Here is a 9,254-nt window from a genome sequence, read left to right on the forward strand (position 1 = left end):
TTTCGTGGGTAGTTGCACCGTAGTCTAATTCTCCTTCGTAAAGCTCTCATTGACTTAAGACTGACTTCTTAGACTTAGAAAACAATCCATGCTAGGGAACTAGGAGTGGAACGAACTTCCTACTCCACTTAGTGCAATTCGCATTGAGAGTAGAAGCTTTGATAATAGACTTGTAAAAGTCCAGTTTTAGTTTACTTACGGATTGAATTCGTTCATTTCGTAGGTAGACTATTCATTTTACAGTTATCACAACCTTAGAGAAATCTTGAATAAATCTCCTATAGAACCCTGCGTGTCCTAAAAATGCACGTATGTCGCGAACTATTTTTGGTATAGGAAGGGAAGCAATTTTTTCAATCTTAGCTTTATCGACTTCGATTCCGTCCTTTGAAACAATATGTCCTAGAACAATTCCTTTTGTAACCATAAAATGGCATTTTTCCCAATTAAGAACGAGATTTTTCTCTTCACAATGTGCAAAAATCTTTTCAAGATTTGATAGACATCTATCGAAAAAATTACCATATATTGAGAAATCGTCCATGAAGACTTCCATAAAACGTTCAACCATATCACTGAAAATGTGAAGCATACAGGATTGGAATGTACCAGGGGCATTGCAAAGGCCGAAAGGCATTCATTTATACGCAAATGTACCAAACGGACAGGTGAACGTTATTTTTTCTTGATCAGCAGGATCTATGACTATTTGAAAATATCCTGAATAACCATCAAGAAAATAATAATATACATGACCCGCTAAACGTTCAAGCATCTGGTCGATGAAGGGAAGTGGGAAGTGATCCTTACGAGTGACCGCATTAAGTTTGTGATAGTCAATGCATATTCTCCATCTCACTAGAATACGAGCGAAGATGCATTCATCTTTATCATTTCGAACAACTGTAATGCCAGACTTCTTGGGAACAACATGTACTGGACTTACCCAAACACTATCAGAGATAGGTAAATAATACCTGCATCGAATAACCTTAAAACTTCCTCCCATACCACATCCTTCATGGTGGGGTTTAGACGACATTGCGGTTCATGCGATGTCTTTGTATTTTTTTCAAGATGTATACGATGGGTGCACACACTAAGGTCAATGCCCTTAATGTCATCGAGATACCATCCAATAACAGAATGGTGTTTTTGAATGACATTAATTAAACAGGATTCCTGATCGTCAGTCAATTGTGATGATATGATAATTGGGTGACTACCATCTGGATCAAGATGTACGTATTTTAAATCCGAATGAATAGGCTTTAAGTCAGGGGTGGGAGGAGTGGGTATCAAAGATTGTTGAGGAAAGTCGTCTTCCATAGAGAAAACAGATTGATGTCCGTCCAAATCGCTCGACAACACGATAGTAGGGTCAAATAATGGTATTGACTCTAATAACGTATTTACTTCCTATGTATAATCATCGACATCAAATTCAGAAACGCCAAAGGAAAGAAATTGGTGTACTTCATCGTCAGGAAAAGAGTTTGCTAAATATTCTTGTACAAGGCTGTCAACCATGTTAACCTCACCATCATTGTCAGCCTCTCGAATTTGTTTCATCAACTTGAACATATTAACCTCGACTGAAAGATTTCCGAAGGACATGGTCATGGAACCATCCCTACAGTTTATGAGAGCATTAACAGTTGCTAGGAATGGACACCCTAAGATGATATGAATGGAGTCACAGGCAACTTCGGTATCCATAATGACAAAATCGACGGGATAGTAAAAGTCTTGGACTTTCACAAGGACGTTTTCCACAATGCTTTTTGGATACTTAATGGAACGATCCGCTAACTGCAGAGTCATGGTGGTAGGTTTAAGCTTATGAAGACCTAGTTGTTTGAATAAGTAATATGGACATAAGTTCACACTAGCTCCTAGGTCCAGTAACGTAGTAGCCGTATATTTGTCACCTAATGTGCATGGAACTGTTGGTCTACCAAGGTCCTTGTATTTGATTATACCATTATATTTGGTGATGGACAGAGACTGTTTGGTGAGGAACGCTTATTGTGGAATATTGGTTCTCCTTTTTTTGGTGCACATATCTTTCAGAAACTTTGCATATTTTGGCAATTGTTTGAAGGCATCGAGAAAAGGTAAGTTGATTGTCAAATTCTTAATGTTTCTCAAATTTCATCAAAATTTTCATCAGGTTTATTCTTTGTCAAACGGGCAGGAAACGGTGCCTTCAGGCGGAATTTGGCATAGGGATCCGCTTGCTCGTTTCCCAATTTTTGAGTTGGTGACTTTGTTGGACTTGGTGCTTCCATCGTAGGTTCATTATCAGAAACAGATTCATTGGAACCTCCGGTTACCTTTGGTTGATCATCTGGCATACGTATTTGATTGTCAACGGTTTTGCCAGATCGAAGATTAGTGATTGCATTCACCTCACCCTGGTTTGGAGCATTTGTACCAGGTGCATTGGTGAGTTCAAAGGCAGTGTTTGCTAGCTTAGGGTTCGGAACTGCTTGTCCAGGAAACATGCCTTTCTGACTATTTTCTTATGTTAATTGTTGAAGTGATTGTTGGATAGACGTCAGTATTTGAGATTGTTATTCACGTAAGCTAAGAAAGTCTCACTTGTCCTATCAGTAGGGAGTGGCACAGGTTGTACAATAGGGACTAGTTCACGATTATTACTAAGAAGTTGTTGATTATAGCCGGAACTAGGATTGACTAGAACAAGGTTGCGGTTGGTTTGGTAGTTAGCATTGGAATTACTTTGAAACTAATTTTGACTTTGTTGGTACTGCTGATTATTTCCTTAGTGGTATGGAATAAAGTTGGTGGATGGTCGAACAGGTGGATTGGTGAAACCTAGAGGAGCCATCTGTTGGGTATTCGGGCGCCAAGTGAAATTTGGATGTTGTCTCCAAAGTGCATTAGGAATGTTGAATGCACATGCCTCTTCTGATGGTTGGGAAGGGGAGGCATATAACAAGGGACAATAAGTATCAGGATGGTCAGGACTGAGACAAAGAATACATGGGGAGGTGTTAACGTTCATGACCTATTTTGGGAATTAATCATTTACTTGAACTGCGAGGGCATCTACTTTTTTAGTCAGGGATTCTATCAGATTTTTTAATTCGGGATCATATTTTACCTAAAAAATAGATGTAACTTTTGTAACAATGTCCTTAGATGATCTAGAAGAATCAGTGTTACCCTAATGTGTACCTCTTGTTGCTTGTTTTTCAAGAAAATTATATGCCTCAGTAACTCCTTTGTCTATGAAGCAACCGCCGTTCATTATATCGAGTGTTTCTTTTGGATGATTAGAAAGTCCTTTTTCGCTAAAAGGTAATTGTTTCAAAAAATTCAAAAGGTTACAAGAAAGAAGAATATGAAGTGTAAGATCTGTTTAGTATGGGTTTCATCATTTGTGAACCCACCTATTACATCCAAAATTTAGCTTATGAATCAGAAGTAAGTAGTAAAATGGTTTTCCAAGTTCCTCACAAATGGAGGCTTATTGTCCCACCATTTACTTTCTCCATTTTGTAAAGCAGCACCATGTCTCGCACAGCTGTCAGCTCCTGAATTTGTTTCTCTCGATGTAGCTGATATATTGTATTGATCCATGATGCTTTCTCTTAGTTGCTTCCATTTTGATCTTACTCTCCAATGCACTTTATCCTTCTGGAAAGCTTGAACCACTGAGGATGAGTCTGATTCCACCCAGATATATCTCCAGTCTCGATCCAGTGCTCGCTGAATTCCTTCTATAATAGCAAAGGTTTCTGCCATATAGTTTGTTGTTACTCCAAGTCCTCCTGCTGCAGCACCCAAAAAATGCCCCACGTGATCCCGGAGAATCACTCCCCAACCTGCCATGCTTGGGTTTCCCCATGAGCTTCCATCAACCTTAATTTTTATAATGCCAGGAGGTGGGAGAAGCCAAAAGCATTCCAAAAATTTTATAAAGTATCAGGTTGTTACAGCAAAGTGAGATCAATACTAATAAGTTGTAGCACTTGTGTAATGTTGCTGGAAAAGTCTCACTGATTACGTTGGATGAACTCATTAAGTCGGCCTTGGAATTTTCTGATGTCTCTACTCTCCTCCTGGAAAAACTCGCAAATCAGTTTGTGGTGAAGCCAATTCTCTCTCCAAACATTTATTGATGAACCATTTCCCACCACCCATCCATGTAGGTTAGTCATTTCTTTAAGAGCCCATCTTATTCCCTTCCAAACTGTCGAAGTCTTATACTCGGTCCATGTGCCTGACCTGTTTGTGTATTTTCCTCTCATAAAGGCAGCCCAATCACTCTCCTCAGTTAGCACACACCATGCTTGTTTCATGAGCATTGAGAGATTGATGTCTTTAAGTCTCCTCAAACCCAGTCCTCCTTCCTCCAGAGGTTTACATGATTTTTCCCAGGACATCGTAAAAGCTTTCCTATCCGCAGGATTGCCACTCCAGATAAAATTCTTGATAATGGTCTTGCATTCTTTTATTTCAGAGGTTGGCCATTTGTAGATTGTCATGTTATGGACTGGTATGCTATTAAGTACATGTCGCGCCAATAATACTCTACCTTGGAAGATAGCCTTTTGCCAGCCCACCCAGCAGCTCTGTTTCTGATCTTGTCAACTAATGGTGCTAACACAGCTTTAGTCACTATGCCCATAATTAATGGAACCCCGAGATATTTTTCTGGTAGCATGCCCTCATTTATGCCCATAACCTCCTGAATCAAAAGCTTTCGCCTGTTATTCATTGGAGTAAGAAAAATCTTACACTTCTCCTTATTTATGAGTTGTCCAAAGGTGTCCCGGTATCTATGGAGAAGTTTGACAAGCTGCTTAATGCACCGCATGTTAGCATTGCAGAAAAGGAAGATATCATCCGCAAACATTAAATGGGAAGGACTGCAATACTTGGAGTTTATCACCATGTGTTGAATTTTCTTATCAAGAACCAATCTGTTGATGCTTCTACTTAGACAGTCTTCCGCCAGAGCAAATAACATAGGCAATAGGGGATCGCCTTGCTTCAGTCCTCTCTCTGCTAAAAATTATCCCTGAAGACCTCCATTAAGCATGATTGACATTGTATTACTTTGAAAGATTACGTGTAACCATTTGATCCAACTTTCCTTGAATCCCACATGCTGCAGCACTGCCTAAAAGAAGTTCCAGTCCATAGTGTCAAAGGCTTGAGAGATGTCTAGTTTGATAGCCATACTTCCACCATATCTGGGTGTTTGTAGTTCGTTCACTAGCTCCGAAGCTAGTCCAATGGCTTGTTGGGAATTTCTATTGCGAATGAAGCCATATTGTTCCTTGCTGATAATTATTTTTGCTATAGGACTCAGCCTTGTAGCAAGAATCTTGGTGATGACCTTAAAAATGAAGTTTGAGAGGCATATAGGGCGAAATTTCCCCAGATGAATGTCATTTTTCTCTTTTTGAATAAGAACAATGAAGTTGGCATTTACTCCAAGGGGCAATCTAGATTTGATAAAGAAATATCTGATAGCTCGTACTAGATCATGCCCTACAATGTCCCAACAGTGATGAAAGAAATACCCAGAGAATCCATCAAGTCCCGGAGAGCTGTCTGGGTTCAGATGAAATACTACCGCTTTCACTTCCTCTGCAGAAGGAATAGTGGTGAGAAATTCATTTATCCTCCGATTGCATCTCTTGAGGCATATTATGAATGAGTTCCTAGTCTATGTTATGATCCACCTTCCTGAATTTGTCAGAATAGTGCTTGACTATATGCTTCCCAATTTCATCTTAAGTATCTAGAGTGATGCCCTCATCATTCTTCATTTCTGTAATCAGTGACTTGCTTCTATTTCTATTTGACATAGCATGAAAGATTTTTGTACTCCTGTCATTGTCATTGTCTCATTTTGTTCTTAATTTTTGCTTCCAGAACATTTGCTCTTGCTGTAACAGAAGCTCCACTTGGTTTTCTTGATCTACCATTTGTACAGTGAATTCCTCTGTCACATTTCCCTTCTCAAATTGTTCTTGCATCTATTCCAATTTCTTAGTTTTATCCTCCACTTTGACTTTGATATTGCCAAAAGTGTCTTTATTCCACTTCTTCAATACACCCTTCAACCTTTTCAGTTTATGCGTAAGAATAAAGGTTAATTTCCAAGAAGTGGTATCTGCCAGCTGTCAGAAACAGTATCTCTGAAGGTAGGGTGAGTACACCACATATTGAAGAATTTAAAGGGCATGTTCTTAGGTTGTGAAATGGTAAGATTTCCCCCCAGTAGCGGAGAATGATCAGAACAAATTCTGCTATACACTTGGTATTTCCAACCAGGATATTTGGACCCCCAGCATGCATTACATAACATTCTATCGATCTTGCCCAGTATTTTGAACCTCCCTACTTGCTTATTCCACTAAGTGAACTGATACCCACTGCTTGGAACGTCCATCAACTGATTGTTACTTATGAAGTTTTTGAAGTCATTCATGGAAGATGAAGTCGGATTATTTCCTCCTTTCTTTTCAGGGATGCTCAAGTAGGCATTGAAGTCCCCCATAATCAGCCACGGCAGATTAAGTGGATTGATATTGGATAGTTCTAGCTAGAGATACCTTCTTTGAATAGAGGTACAGTGAGCATGAACTATGGCAATGAGAACATTTTCAACCTCCACTATAATGTGTTGGTTTGAAAAATAAACCAAAGTAGGAGTGGGCATCGAAGCTTTCCATATGAGCTAGAGATTGGAAAATCGATTTGGTTCAGGTCTAGGATTTGAGTAAAAGGCATTGCTCATTCCTAGTGAGTGAAGAAAATTGATGGGAATATCATTGGGATGTATCTTCGGTTCTGTTATACCCACAATATCTAGATCCCATCTATTGATAAGTTTGGATAGCATGTTCTGAGATTTGTCATTTGCTACAGCTCTTATATTCCAAAATATGTAGCTCATTGTGAACAGATGGAATTTATTGATGGAAATGGTGAGAGCCACCTTATTCTGCCCTACTTCCAGTCCTAGATCGGGATCTGGACCTGGTGGAGGGTAAATCTGTTTTTTACAGCTGCAACTGTGGTTTGGAATTGCCTTTTTTAGAAATGACTTGATCGCCAGTTTCTTCTTCAGCCTCATCTGCCCAGCTCGAGGACTGAGGAGAAGTGTCATCTGGAGATTTAACCTCCAAGTTTCGAGCCTACTTCTTTTTCACTAAGAGATGAAGTACTTGTTCTGCTTCAAAGTCCGTAATAATTATTCCAACTGGAGTGGTATGGATCCGAGATATTGAGATGTCCCTAGTGTGAGAGATGAATAAAGTCACCTCTCTTGAATTTGTTGGTGAATCCATCCCGTCTATTTGATCCATTTGCATTCCCGCCTCTACCTCAATAATCTTGTCATACTCATTTCTTTCTGTTCCTATATTCAGAGAAGCATGGGCAATGTCATGGACTGGTGTATCATTTTGCTTATCTGAGTCTGTTTCCAAACCTAAATTTTGAGTATGATTCTCTTCCCCAATAATAACTTCCTGAATATCAACCTGACCAGCTACTTGATGGTCCTGGTCCTCAATATTGTGGATCTCATCCACTTCCAGCCCTTCAAATCGATTATGGACTCAGACATCTTTAGATTTGTCTGTGTTGTTTCTTCTATATTCCTTTTCCTTCCATGTTGTCTAAATTTTTTCCCCCCCAAGTCATCCAAGGGAGGGGTTGCATCCACTACTACCTCCTTATCTTTATTATTCTTAGCCTTGTTTGTCTGCATATCGCTCTTGAGTTTTCTGCATTCCGTAACCAAATGCCCCACAATTTTACAATACGTGCACATTTTTGGAAGTTTACCCACCTCCACTATTTGCCAGAAGGAGATATTCTTTGCCCTGACATAAATTTGATCTGGTATCGGTTCAGAAAGGCCCACATCCACCAAAATATTTGCATAGTATCCATACTCTCTATTGAGTATTTTCTCGTCGATTTGCATAGGGTACCCCACTCCACGAGCAATGGACGTTAGAGATTCTAGTTCCCAATATTCCTGACCAAGGCTAGGTAATCTAATCCACACCAATCCATGAGATTGACGTTGACTATCAGGATTGAAATTTGGAGTCCATTGGCTGATTCTTATAGGAATTTTATCAAAGTCCCATGACCATTTAGCCTAGACCATGTTAAGATCCTCTGCATTCGAAAATCTTAAGAAGAGAAAACCTTTGCCAATAGGAGTAATGAGCCATTCACCTGTTGGTTTCCAAATTTCTGATGCAATTGCCCGAACCCTATCCAATGATACTTTTTGTAAATCAATTCTTCCCACCAAACAGTGTTTGCAATAAAGCAATCCTTTTTCGTAGGCTTTTTGAGGAATTGTTATGGCTAGGTACTCTCCCATTTTTTTTGGAGTAGGAAGTTCTTGAAATTCAACCGGCTGTCTCAATTGTTGTTTTGCAGCATCCACATAAGAGATTTTTGTAGTACCTTTTTGTGAGTCATCAACACTTTTGTCATTGATGATTGATTGCTCATCTTGTTTCTGTGTTTCCTTGTTGTGATTGCTTGGATTCTCAAACTCATAGAGATCCATGATAGAAAACCCTTTTCGGAACTTACATTGTAAAGCAATATAGGATTTTACCCAAAAAGGAATGGAACATGAGAAATGAGAGGATTGATATCCAATGCCTAAACTTCCAAACTTTCTAGAACTCACATTGTGAATCAGTGGAGGATTTTACCCAAGAAGCAGGAGAGGCACCCCAATTTTCAAAACTCACACTGTTGAACAGTGAAGGATTTTACCTAAAAAATGGAGCTTGAGAGATGAGAAAGTTGCGAAGAAAGTCTTGTGTTCCAGTCTTTTCAGAAGTCACACTGTAAAGCAACTGAGGATTTTACCCAAGAGTAAGAGAGAGGCACCCCAATTTTAGAACTCTCACTATGAACAGTGGAGGGTTTTACCCGAAATGGAATGAAAGATAAAGATGAGAAGATAAGCTTATTTCATCAATCTAAATTTTTGACTAAAAGTGGCAAAAAGAAAAGTACTAGATCATTTGAATTACTCAAGTTATGTCACTCCCATTCGCCCAGTATTTGGTCCCCTGATCGGAAAGTCCATTCAAGAATGAACGAACAAGGACAGCGGTGTCAAGCTAATGATGAGGACATTCTTAAAGAAGATCTGTAAATCGACTCCATGCTTCCGTAAAGGATTCATAAGGATTTTGACAAAAGAATTGGATTTTCTTAAGCAT

General features: G+C 39.3%; 1 non-coding gene across 1 annotated transcript; it reads left to right on the forward strand.

The window, feature by feature from the left end:
- The first annotated feature begins 9,149 nt into the window (after positions 1–9,149).
- LOC147486427 (small nucleolar RNA R71) lies at positions 9,150–9,254 on the forward strand. The gene has a single exon (XR_015203377.1). It is a non-coding gene; the product is annotated as a small nucleolar RNA R71 (small nucleolar RNA).

Source organism: Coptis chinensis, chromosome 7, assembly GCF_015680905.1.
Source record: "Coptis chinensis isolate HL-2020 chromosome 7, ASM1568090v1, whole genome shotgun sequence".
NCBI classification, from domain to species: Eukaryota; Viridiplantae; Streptophyta; class Magnoliopsida; order Ranunculales; family Ranunculaceae; genus Coptis; species Coptis chinensis.